General features: G+C 51.3%; 1 protein-coding gene across 1 annotated transcript in view; it reads left to right on the forward strand.

The window, feature by feature from the left end:
- MDN1 (midasin AAA ATPase 1) overlaps nt 1-12895 on the forward strand; it is a 2221312-nt gene that overhangs the window by 364309 nt on the left and 1844108 nt on the right. The gene's annotated exons all lie outside the window — the stretch shown is intronic.

Here is a 12895-nt window from a genome sequence, read left to right on the forward strand (position 1 = left end):
CCAGCCATGTCCAGAGTCGAAGAGCCTCTCGACAAAGGGTCCACGACCCCACACCTCCCTGTTTATTGCAGTACCACATGGCTTTGGTGTTGTCTGTGAACACCTGCACTCCCTTCCCCTTGACAGAGGGAAGGGATGCGTTCAATGCCAATCGAATCGCTTGGAGCTCTAACAAACTTATCTGGAGCCCTGTCTCCACCGGAGACCAGTGTCCCCTGATCTCCACCTCTTCCAGGTTGTCTCCACATCCCAGAAGTGACGTATCTGTCACAACTGTGAGATCTGGTTGGGGAAGGGAAACCCATTGACCCAATCGCGGTTCTTTAACCACCACTGCAGATCTTTTGCAGTTCTCCAGTATTAGGATGTCTTTCATAGATTCACATGCTTGAATATTCCCCGTCTTCGAAGTGGGAGTCCCGCGGTAAATAAAATAGCAATAACATACCAATAACATATGTATGTAAATACATAACACATGAAATAATACTAGAAAATACATAATAAATACTCAAAAAAAATTCCTACATAGGAATACTTGATAGAGAGAGAAACACTTGTAACATATTCCTGTCATTATGTTAGTCCAAACTGCAGCCAATCAGGCGCCAGCACCCTTCCAGAAATTCTCCTCAGAGCTCAGACCCTCAGATTTTCTACCGCACATCGTGTGAAGGGAGTCTCCCTGAGCTCTGCTGAGTTTTCTCAACTTCTTCTTGTGGGAAATTGCGTCTTTACTCTGAAGACCCCCACAAGAAGTGCATTTATTGTGTTTATCCCGACCATGAGGTTGGTAACTGCAGGTTTTGCAGGACTTTCTCTACAACCACCCATAAGGACAGAGAAGGCCGTCTTCTCATTTGGCTCCAGTGTCTTAAGGATAAGGATTCGGCACAGTCAGATGCAGAAAGTTTGCAGCCTGGACCTTCTAAGCAGCCTCCAAGCGTAGTAGTGTGCAGGATATGCCTTCACCTTTTCTAAAAAGGAAGAAACTTTCCGTGTCTATGGCTCCTGCCGTGTCTTCACCACCTCCTACTACCTCTATGCCCACGAGACCTGGCTCTCAGGCGTCTTCTGCTGCCTCCCATCATGTTTCTGCTCCGAAACATGTTTCCTCGTCGACTGGAGCGTCAACGAGATCAGCCGTCTCCGGATCGTCGACGGCAACAGTGACGACGCCATCAGCCTCCGGCTCGTCATCGACGGCTACGTCGACGTCTTCCATGTCGACTAAGGTATCGCTTAGCTTCAAGACTGTCTCGTCGACGATACCTATTGCCTCGTCGTCGACTAAGAAATCTGCTTCGTCGTCAGCAAAGTCATCGCCGATGAAAGCTCACAGGAAAACTTCGTCGACGATGATGATGATGAAGCCACCGTTGACGACTTCGTCGACGACCTGACCGTCTACGATGGTTCCGTCGACAGCGGCTCCGTCAATGGTGGATCTTTCTGCAACAACGTCGTCGACGTCTCTTTCAGCGTCGTCGTCGACACCGTCGACGGTCATTGCCTTTGGTGCCCTTGTCTTCCACCGGGTCTGGCTCTTCCACTGCCGACCCCTTGCACCATCGTCGTCAACGGCCAGTTGACCAACTATCCTTTCCAGATCCGCAGTCTCCCTTGCCCATGTTCGCCACGGGATCTGAGCAGGAATCTGACTCTGACAATGATGTGCGTGATTCCTTCAGAGTGGCACGCAGTCCTTCGGATTTGATTATTAAGTTTCAGGATTACGGTGATGATGATGATGACGACAATCAGTATTCTCAGGCAGAAGAACACTCTGTACAAGTTCCAACTGCGACACTGCCTTTGTCGCTCATCTCAAATCTCCAACATATGTTGGATGACTACAACCGGCGTTTCCTGCCTTCTCCGCAGGGTACGCCTATGCCTCATGTGCCTGCGGCTGCGGCGGCTCCTGTTCCGCCACCTTTGCCACTAACGCCTTCACCACAGGTTCAGACGTCAGGAAAATAGACACTACGGTGTACCCGGTTGATGATGACGTCATTCCGGAACGGGAAGATGGGGAAGTCCACGATGATGATGATGACGCCGCCACCCACATGGCTGAGTGGGACGACTACCAAATCCAGACGCCTTCCCCATCTCCGGTAAAGCCCGGGGATTCGCCTCCGGTGGACATTGCAAGTTTCCATCATCTGATGGATAGAGCGGCCCAGCGCTTCAAGTTGCCTAGAGTCCAGAGGGAGGAGGACTGTTTCCTCTATGATTTTAAAAATCAACCATTCAAGCAAGTCCACATTATACCCATCATAGACTTTATATGGACTAAAGGGGTGAAGCTCATGCAAACTCCAAATTCACTGCCAGCTCAACTGCCTCGCCTATTGAAAAAATACAAGGCGCCCATAGGATCTCCAGCGTGCCTTGTCGCTCATCAAAGCCTGACTCAGTGGTCACTCGAGCTGCACAACGTTGTTCCCGTAATCCGGCATCTCCAATTTCGGCTCCTCCAGATAGGGAGGATCGTCGCCTGGACGCTATTGGATGCAAGTTCTCCACTATGGCATCCACTACGGTGAGGGCTGCTAATGCTTTAGCCATTTTAGGCCGCTACGACTGCCAGATGTGGTCAGACTTGTCTGCCCTGGTGAACCTCATCCCTGACGCTTCCAAGGCTGAAGCTTTAACGATTCTGTAGGACGGAGAGAGGACATCGGAGGAAATCATTGATTGCGCAGTTGACATTGCGTGCACTGGCTTTCGTCAGCTTGCTGGGGCAGCGGTCTTGCGGAGGCAGGATTGGTTACAGTCCACCTCTTTCTGCAAAGAAGTCCAATCAAAGATCCTGGATATGCCGTACGACAGTGAGTCGCTTTTTGGAGCGCACATAGATGAGGCTTTGCAGTCCATTAAAAAGGACACTAATACTGCTCGCTCATTGGGGACTTTACAGTTTCGGAAGCAGCCATTTCTGGGTGCACGCGGACGCGGCACCTCCTCAACTTTTCGTGGAGGAAACACTCAATATCGCTCCTACCATCAAGGTAACCAACGTTGCTCTTCCAACCAACAGCAGTACTCCCGACAGCAGTCGTCCAAATCCTACAGGGGAAAATCCTCGTATAGAGGATGCACTCCCAAACGTCAATGACTTGTGAATCCCCCCCAGTGTTGGAGGTCGAATCTCTGTTCTTTTCTCAGTGGTCCTCCATCACCTCGGACCGCTGGGTTCTGGACATTGTGGCAAAGGGCCATGCTCTAGAGTTCATCAAGATTCCTCCTCCCACTCCACCGTCTAGCCCACCTCCTCCCCACCTCAAGGAGCTTCTCCATCAAGTTCGTCTTCTAATTCAGAAAGGTGCCGTCAAAGTGGTTCCCAAGTCTCAGAGAGGAAAGGGTTTCTATTCCTGTTTCTTCCTAATACTCAAGAAGACGGGTGATTGGCAACCGATTCTGGATTTGCGAGCGCTCAACAGGTACCTTCAGCCAATCCTTCCGCATGCTTACACTAGTAGAGATCCAGCATCTTCTCTCCATGGGTGACTTCATGACAACCATCGACCTTCAGGATGCTTACTTCCATGTTCCAATTTTTTTTTTTTTCCAAAAAGAGCTTTATTTCTCACAGCAAATGAGCCACACAGCCGAATGCCTACAACCCTGGGGCCGGCTGGCGAGGAACACAAGGCAAAGCAGAAAAGTGTAACACTGGCAAGGATAACACAGCCTCTCTGCCGACAACCCAGGGGTCCGGCGTCGTAATAGGTGTACCGGTATTGATAACAGACTTGGTTCTCAGTTGAAAACAGTGTTATGTTATGTTATTTTTATACTTCTATAGCGCACGGCCACTCCACAGAGTATCCCGGCGCTTTATCGAAGGTACCCACCAGAAAAGGGAGAAACATAACACTGAGGGGACACGCAAGAACAGGAACAATATCAGATTTAGGGGAAAAGCCATGTTTTAAGGGCCTTTCGGAAGGACAGAAGGCTAGAGGCCTGTCTTAAAGAAATTGGGAGGTCATTCCAAGCATGAGGAGCTAAATAGCGAAAAGACCGTCCTCGTGCTCTAGCGCGCTTGATAACGGGAACAGTCATTTTGGATAGGGACGAGGATCTAAGAGATCTGGAGGGATGATACCAGGACAATCGTTTTGAAATATATTTAGGGCCTATACCATGTAAGGCCTTGAAAGTCGTGGTCAGAGTTTTAAAAAGAATCCTTTTGGCAATGGGTAGCCAATGTAAAGTGGAAAGAAGATCAGTGGCTCTGGCTCTTCTTGGGAGGCCAAAAATGGCTCGGGCCGCAGAATTCTGGGCGATTTGTAGACGCCTGACCAGGTATTTGGGAAGTCCCAGAAATAAAACGTTCGCATAGTCCAGCCTAGAGCCGACCAGTGCCTGAACAATGATTTTCCTGTGCGGGATGGACACCAGAGGGAGAAATTTACGAAGCATCCGAAGGATGCCAAAACACTTCCCAGTAAGAGAGGAAATATGCGGTCCGAAGGATAAGTTGCTGTCAATGATGACTCCCAAATTTTTGGCCTTCAAGGATGAACTAGCCGGAGGGAACATATCCTGCGGCCACCAGAGTTTCCAATCAGGCTCGGAAGTGCAGCCAAAGAAGAGCAACTCCGACTTGTCGGAGTTGCACTTCAATCCATGGCGTCCAAACCACTCAAAAAACGCGCTCAAACAACCCTTAACCTGAGCATCATTAAACAAACCGTCCCTGTTGCTTACAAACAGGAGCTGGGTGTCGTCAGCATAGGTGACAATCCGGGCGCCAAAAGACTCCGCCACCACCGCCAGAGGAGCCATGAAGATGTTAAAAAGGAGGGGGCTCAAGATGGAACCTTGGGGAACCCCCACTTCTAGCGGTGACATCTCGGCGGAGTAGGGAGGCGCCCAGATTGTCTGTCGGCGGTCGGCTAAGAAGGATTTAAGCCAGCTCCACACCGTTCCCCGCATACCAAAGTCCCAGAGTCTAGAAAGGAGAAGCGCGTGGGGAACGGTGTCGAATTCCGCCGACAAGTCTAGCATAACCAATACAGCTTTTCTTCCAACATCCAACTCCTCCCTGATGGCGTCTGTGACTTCAAGGAGCGCAGTCTCCGTGCTAAAATTCGCACGGAAACCGGATTGAGTACTGTGCAGCAGACCATTTTCCTCGATGAAATTAGAAATAGATCTGTGAACAAACCTCTCAGTCACTTTCGCCAGGGCAGGGAGTAGGGAAATGGGTCTGTAATTGGCATGGACTAAAGGGTCAAGTGCTGGCTTTTTCAGGAGTGGCAGGATCATGGCGCTCTTCCAAGCCTTAGGAACTACCCCGGATGAGAGCGACAAATTCAAGATGGGGTTAACCAGATCATTTAAAACTGGTGCCATATTTGCTAGACACTTGGCAGGGCAAGGATCCTGTGGAGATCCGGATTTAAGATTTGCCAAGATGTCAAGAGAACTCTCATGATCGAGTAGGGGAAAGTCACACAAAAAAGGACCATGGTCTGTCAAGGAACACCCCAAACTCACAGTATGCTGCTGAAAAGCAGACAGAAGAGAATCTTGAATAGTGGTAATTTTCTGTACAAAATAGACAGCCAATTCCCTCAGCCAAGATTCAGAATGAACATGAATAGGGGTGTAAGCAGATGGAGAGGTAAAATCTTTTACCACCCAGAAAATTTCTTTGCAAGAATGCTCTGCCTCATTTATTCTGGATTCCAAATAAGATTTTTTACCTGTATTATACATCACCCTGTGTATTGATGCGTGATGGCGCCTGTGTGCCTATTCTGCGTGACCCAGCGACCCTTCAACGACAACAATTTATCTGAAGGTTTATGACCAACAAAACCCAAACACCAGTTACCCCTCCCCCCACACCCAAAGTCGCATACCCCTAATCCCCCCCCCCCCCCCATGCGCGGCTCAATGTCTGAAGCCCCCCGCCCACCCAAATGTAATCGGTTCTGCAATCATGCACAAACAAGACAATGCAGGCGGTAGTGCGAAGAACCCTGTAAAACGCCTTACTCACAGTGGACCTGAGCTCCTGGAGACAGCCCCGCTTTCTCGGCAATCCGAGCCATCATCGCCTTAGTGGCGACAGCATCTCTCATAGAGCAGCTACTCCTCCATTTCCTCCCCACTGTGCGGTTCTATGCTGCACGCAGGTGAGCCAGTTGCTACTGTGGTCACTATGTTCGCTGGCGGCTCCTCTGTAGCCGACCCCTCCATCGCTGTCGCCTCCGCGTCCCTATCTCTTAAATGTGTTTGGTACAAGCTCCAGAAATTCTTGGGGCGACTGACAGGGGGGAGCAACTCACTGTAATGTTCCGATTGTGTGCAACAATATAGCATATCATGTGCACAACGCTTCTATGTCGGGAGTGGCCCTCTCATCCAGCAGAGCGCCACCAAGCGCCTGGCAACTAGCAGTCCCATATCAGTGAGTCTCCGGACAGCCGTCGGGAGACCCCTGGAGTAGCAGAGTAGTGCGAGCGCAGGATCCAGAGCCAACTCGAGCTGCAGAATTATGTTCAACTCTGCGAAGACGTCATCCCAGTATTTTGAAATCCCAGGGCACCTACACGCTAAGTGCATAAAGTCAGCAGCTGGTACGTGGCATCTTTCGCATTCCGCCGATTGGCGAAGACCGTATCTACACAGTCTCTCTGGGGTGTAATACACTCTCTGGAGGAACTTGAAGGGGACTAGCCTATTTCTGCCATTCAGGGAAAGTTTCTTAGTGTTAGTACAGCAATATCGCCACATATCCTCGTCAGTTGTGGTCTGTAGGTCTCTCTGCCAGGCCACCCTGGCTTTTACAAGTTGTTGTCCTTTGTTGGATATAGCCGTCTTGTATAGGTTAGTCAGCAACCTGCCTGGCGATTCTGTCTTAATGACATAGGTCAATTTGGGAACGTCCGGCGGTTCCGCCAAGCCTGGTCCCAGTAAGCCCAATAGGGCACTGCGCACCCCATGGAATTGGAACCTGCTCAACAGGGACGCAGCTCCGCCATCCACCGCCACCTGCTCCCAGGTCTTAGCAGTGCCGTCCAGGAATAAGTCGCCCACTGTACAAACGCCCAACGCGGGTAATGCCTGCACCACTCCTTTCTCCCTAACAGGCAGTAGCCACAAGGCCCAATCCAGAGGCATGCTAGGCGAGTATAACAGCGCTCCACTCCTGGCCTGCAAGAGGGAGTGCCAGGCGTGATTCGTAGCGGTTATGGAGTCCAAAATACCCGTTCTGCGGTCTACCAGCCTGAAAATCGTGGCCGGAAGTGATACTGAGTCTGCAAACACCTGCTCCATACGCAGGTGCGGGATGCACGGATCTCCATGGATCTACGTGTGCAGGTGGGCGGCCTGTGCGACCCTATAGTAGAGCTCGAAGTCAGGAGCGCCTAAACCACCCTTGTCATACGGCAATGTGAGGAGAGTCCATCGTACTCTAGGTTGCCCACCCGCACACGCGAGCCTAATTATTAGCTGCGTCCAGGGAAAAAAAAATAAACACCTCCTTCCCCGACAGTCAACATGAATCGCTGCTTGGGGCTCTGCCCCTTTACCTCGCTGCCACCCAGGACAGTCTCAGAGGGTCGGTCACTTCTGCTCGTCAAGCTGGCTGCTCCCCCCAGCTGCGTCTCCCGGCTCGCCAGCGGTACTGCGGCTGTCCCTCGACCAATCCTTCAGAGCCTGCCGCAAAGCACGAGGGTCTGTAAACAGGTGAGAGTGACCCTGTCTATTCACTCTGCGTTTTGCAGGATATAGCATCGCATAGTCTAAGCCTAGGTTTCTGAGCTGCCTCTTGTAGGGGGCGAAGTGTTTGCGAGCTTCCTGCACTCTGGCGGTGAAATCCGGGTACAGAGAGATCTCCGAACCCTCATAATGAAGCACGTTATTGTCCCTGGCCTGGCGTAGAGCAGTGTCTCTATCCCTGTAGTTAAGTACTTTGGCGATGATCGGGCGCGGGGGGGCGCCAGGCTTCGGTCGTGGTCCCAGGGAGCGGTGCGCTCGCTCGATCACAAACATTGAAGAAAAAGTTTCTTCACCAAGCAGGGAGATTAGCAATTTTTCCACTAATCTCTCCATGTTGCATGTCTGAGTTGTTTCTGGAAGGCCCGTAATCCTTAGGTTGCAGCGCCTCCAAGTCCTCCGTCTTATCCTGCAGGGCCTGCATTCATTTCTCAATTTTTTTATGGCCGGTGTACAGGTCCGTGTGCGCCTCCTCGACCTCCGTCAGCCTCCGCTCAGACATATCCAATCTTTCAGCGTGTTTATCAATCCTTTCGGCCATCCTGTCCATTCGATAGGTGAGGGCATCAATTTTAGAACCCAAGGTCGCCATGCTATTCTGAAGGCCCTTATCCATCGCTAGTAGCATGGATTTTATGTTGGTATTCTCTGTGGCGCCTTCGTTGTCCTGTGCAGTGCCATTTTTCGAAAGCGCGTTATCCTGCAACTTAGAGCGTCGTTGCTCAACCGAATTTTTGTTTGTGTCTTGTCCCCTCGGCCCATCCTGTACGGCGCTGGCTGGTGCCGCCTCCCCCCGGAGTGAAACGTGCGCCGAGGCCGGGCGCACTCCGAGCCGTGCAGAGCCCCTGAAATGTCAGCCGTTGGCAAGATGGTAGTTCCGCGCACTTACTGTTGCACTCAATCTGATCCAGTCGAACTAGGGCAGCCCGCTTCTCCACGGTACAGCCGGGTCTGTAGCAGCCACAGCAGCTAGGTGTCTCGCGACCACTAATGTTAGGCAGGTACTCCAACTCGCACTCGTGGCACGTTCTCAGCTGGGGCTTTGCTGGTTTCTCCGAAGTGGGAGGCGCAGGTGCGGCTGTACTTTCACACCACAGCCAAGTCAGTCTGTAATTCTAGGCGGTCGCGAACGGTAGTGTCAAGCATGGGCCTCCATGCAGCACCGCTAGAAGTGCCGCCTCAATGCGCACCAAAGCGCTCCAGCGTGGTCTCCCTCGTTGGCCTCCGCTGCGCTGTCCCTGTAGGGGCAGAGCTAAGGCCGTGTGTGTACGGTCTCTGGCCTCACTAGCGGGCTTGTCATGCCAGTAACGTCTTCCCCAGTTACTCCGCCGTTCCCGCGGGCACACTTCGTACGGCGTGGTCACCAGTGCAAAAATCCGCACACCCGCCAAAGCCCAGTACCTCAAGGCGCTCTCCTCGCCGCAGGGCCTCCTCCGACTGTCTACGTCGGCAGCTGCCACACCTGTCCAACAGTACCCGGGGGCGGCAAAGGAGCGCGAGCTGAGTCCCCGGGGCACGCAGCAGTGGGGTACAAGCACTATGCTGTATTGGCAGTAGTCCCAAGTTGAGGGCCAGAATCGGGACCTATCTGAGCAGGCGGGCTCAAGACACTCCTGGGAGATAGTCTTCCCAAAGCCGCACGCACTGTCACGTCGCGTGGGCTGCTTCTGCACTTGAGGCCGCGGATTTTCGGCCTGCCGCGGCTCCGCTGTATGCCTCTGCCGTTCTCAGGGACCCAGAGCCGGCTCAGTGTCGGAAAGTTCGCACCGCAAGACGTTGGACTCTACTGGGCAGGAGATCGGGTTTTGCGTGCCGTAGCTAAGGCAGATGCAGGATTAATTAAGGATGTTGAAAACTTCCGAACGGAGCTCAGGGCTTATGCGGCCATCTTAGTTGCCGGCAAGCTCCACCCCCGCCCATGTTCCAATTCTTCAAAAGCATCGGTAGTACTTGCGCTTCCGGGTGGGACAGAGAGACTTCCAGTTCAAGGTGTTGCCCTTTGGCCTCCGGGCCGCCCCTCGTGTCTTCACGAAAGTATTGGCTCCAGTAGTGGCTTACCTGCGTCTCCGAGGCGTCCAAATCTTTCCATATCTGGACCACTGCCTCCTCAAGTCACAGTCTCGCAAACAGCTGCTTCAACACACTCGTCTTTGTCAGGACGTGTTTCGATCTCTCGGCCTAGCCATCAATGCCGACAAGTCTCAGGTCGAACCGGCTCAAAGCAGGAATTTTCTGGGAGCAACATTGGACACAATGCTTTCAAAGGCATTCGTGTCCCAAGCGCGTCAACAAAAGATCCTCCGCTTGGTGTCTCTGATTCGGGCAAGACTGTCCGTTTCTGTCCGGATCTTAGTCATTTCTGGGGATAGCATCGTCTTGTATTGCACTGATCCCAAATTGCAGACTACGGACTCGCCCCATTCAGGAGGAATTGGACGTACAGTGGCGTCAGGTCTCCGGTTCTTTCAACAACCTGTGGAAGATGCGTAGGCTGCCCTGCCACATTCTCCTGATCGCCCCCCGATGGCCCCGACAGGCGTGGTTCTCGGAGTTGCTCCTTCTGTCCCAGTGCGAGCCCATCCTCCTTCATCCTCGACCGGACCTCCTCACGATGGACAAGGGTCAAATTTGCCATCCGAACCCCTCCTCTCTACAATTGTCGGCCTGGAACCTGAGCACCTTGAATTTGCGCATTTAAATAACTCGCCGGAATGCAGAGACATTCTCGCTCAGGCCAGAGCTCCGTCTACCATTAAGACTTACAAGCTCAAACGGAAGAGGTTCTGCCATTGGTGTGTGGCTACGAATATCCATCCTATCCATTCCACTTCGGAGAAGCTACTTCCGTTCTTTTTGGACCTGGCTCAATCCGGGCTTTCCCATGCTACTTTGAGAGTTTTCTTGCCGGCAATCTCTCGTTTTCGGCAGGATGGCTCCTCCTCTCTCTGATGTTCCAAAGTTATTCGTCAGTTTTTCAAAGGACTGTTCCGGAAGTTCCCACCTCTTCGGCATCCTCCTCCCACTTGGCATCTCAATGTCATCTTAGCCCAACTAATGAAGGCGCCTTTCGAGCCTGTCCATAGGGCGGACTTAAAGTTTCTGACCTGGAAGGTAGCCCTTCTCCTTACTCTGACTTCATCTCGTCGTGTGAGTGATCTTCATGCTTTCACCGTTAAACGTCCTTTTCTCCAATTCAAACCTGACTGTGTGATGCTTCGCACCAACCCAACCTTCCTGCCGAAGGTGCCTACGGATTTCCATCTAAATGAGCCTGTTTTCTTAAAGACTTTCTTTGCCGATCCTCAATCTCTGGCAGAGCAGCGATTGCACTCTTTGGACATCAAACGATGCCTTAAATTTTACATCAGCAGGACAGCCCCTTTTCGCAGGTCCCATCAACTGTTCATTGCCTACGGACGCATGCGTAAAGGGCGCCCTGTTACCAAGCCAACTATTGCACGTTGGATTTCTTCAGCCATTGTCTTCTGCCATCAGCAGGCCGGCAAGCCTCTACAATCTTCAGTGAGGGCTCATTCCACCAGGGCGATGTCATCCTCTACCGCCCTGTTTGCTGGTGTGCCGCTTCATCAGATCTGCCGAGCAGCCACATGGTCCAACAGGCACACGTTCACGAAGTACTACTGCTTGGATGCCCTCAACGAGGCGGATACAGCAGTGGGACAGGCAGTACTTAGTCATCTTTTTAACTAAGGTGAGCCTCTGTCTTCCCCCCTCCACTATGGTTTATATGATTGCTATCAGTACTTACATGACTGTATTATTATTGTCTCTTTGGTTTTCTCCATGCTGTTGCATAGCAATCGGACCTCTTCGGATGTTACTGCTCTCTATTCTATTCAAGCATGTGAATCTATGAAAGACACCCTAATATTGGAGAAGAACAATTGTTACTTACCTGTAAACAGGTGGTTCTCCAGTATTGGTGTCTTTCATAGATTCACTTGCGACCCACCCTCCTCCCCTCAGAGGCTCGCTTCTCCTCATCGACTCTTTTGTCATTCTTGTGCTACGAAAACCTGAGGGTCTGAGCTCTGAGGAGAAGGTTCTGGAAGGGTGCTGGCGCCTGATTGGCTGTAGTTTGGACTAACATAATGACAGCAATATGTTACAAGTGTTTTCTCTCTCTATCATGTATTCCTATGTAGGAATTGTTTTTGAGTATTATGTATTTTCTAGTATTATTTCATGTTATGTATTTACATACATATGTTATTCGTATGTTATTGCTATTTTATTTACCGTGGGACTCTCACTTCGACGACGGGGAATATTCAAGCATGTGGATCTATGAAAGACACCAATACTGGAGAACCACCTGTTTACAGGTAAGTAACAATTATTCTTCCTTCCGAGATCTGAACCACTTTGGTGAGATTCCCCTGATGCTATGCCCATTGGAACTTCAAGTCCCACTGCAGAGCCCGCATATGCCTCCAGGCGTGTCTTACCAACAGGAAGCAGGAGGTCATGAGCCTCAACAGCCTCAGTCAGTCTCACGGAAATACAGGACAGAGGCTGAAATATCAATCGTACCCTGAAAATCCTGGACTTGCTGCTTGGGAGGATAGGCCTGAAACTGCACTGTGTCCAGAACTGCTCCGATGAAAGGAAGCATTTGCGAAGGAGTCAGGTGTGACTTCAGCATATTTATAGAGAACCCAAGTGAATGCAGGAGGACCGCCATAGTCTGAAGGTGGGTGACGACTGACTAGGGTGAGGACGCCTTTAACAGCCAGTCGTTGAGGTAAGGAAAGACTGACACCCCTAACCTGCGTAGATAAGCTGCAACCACTGCCATCAACTTGGTGAACACCCGAGGGGCACTGGTAAGGCCGAAAGGTAGCATGGTACATTTGAAGTGCTCTCGGTCTACCTTGAACCGCGGGTAACGCCTGTGGCCCGGCAGGATGTGATAGTGAAAATACGCATCGTGCAGATCCAACTCTACCATACAGTCATCTTGATCTAGGGGAGACCAGACCTGAGCATTTTGAATTTCTCCTTCTTGAGGAAGATATTGACTGGCCGAAAACCAAAATGGGCCGCAGCCCTTTGTTCTTTTTCGTAATAAGAAAGTAGCAGGAATAACAGCCACTGCCTACTTCTGAAACTGGGACCCTTTGTATAG

Source organism: Lissotriton helveticus, chromosome 6, assembly GCF_964261635.1.
Source record: "Lissotriton helveticus chromosome 6, aLisHel1.1, whole genome shotgun sequence".
Taxonomy (NCBI): domain Eukaryota; kingdom Metazoa; phylum Chordata; class Amphibia; order Caudata; family Salamandridae; genus Lissotriton; species Lissotriton helveticus.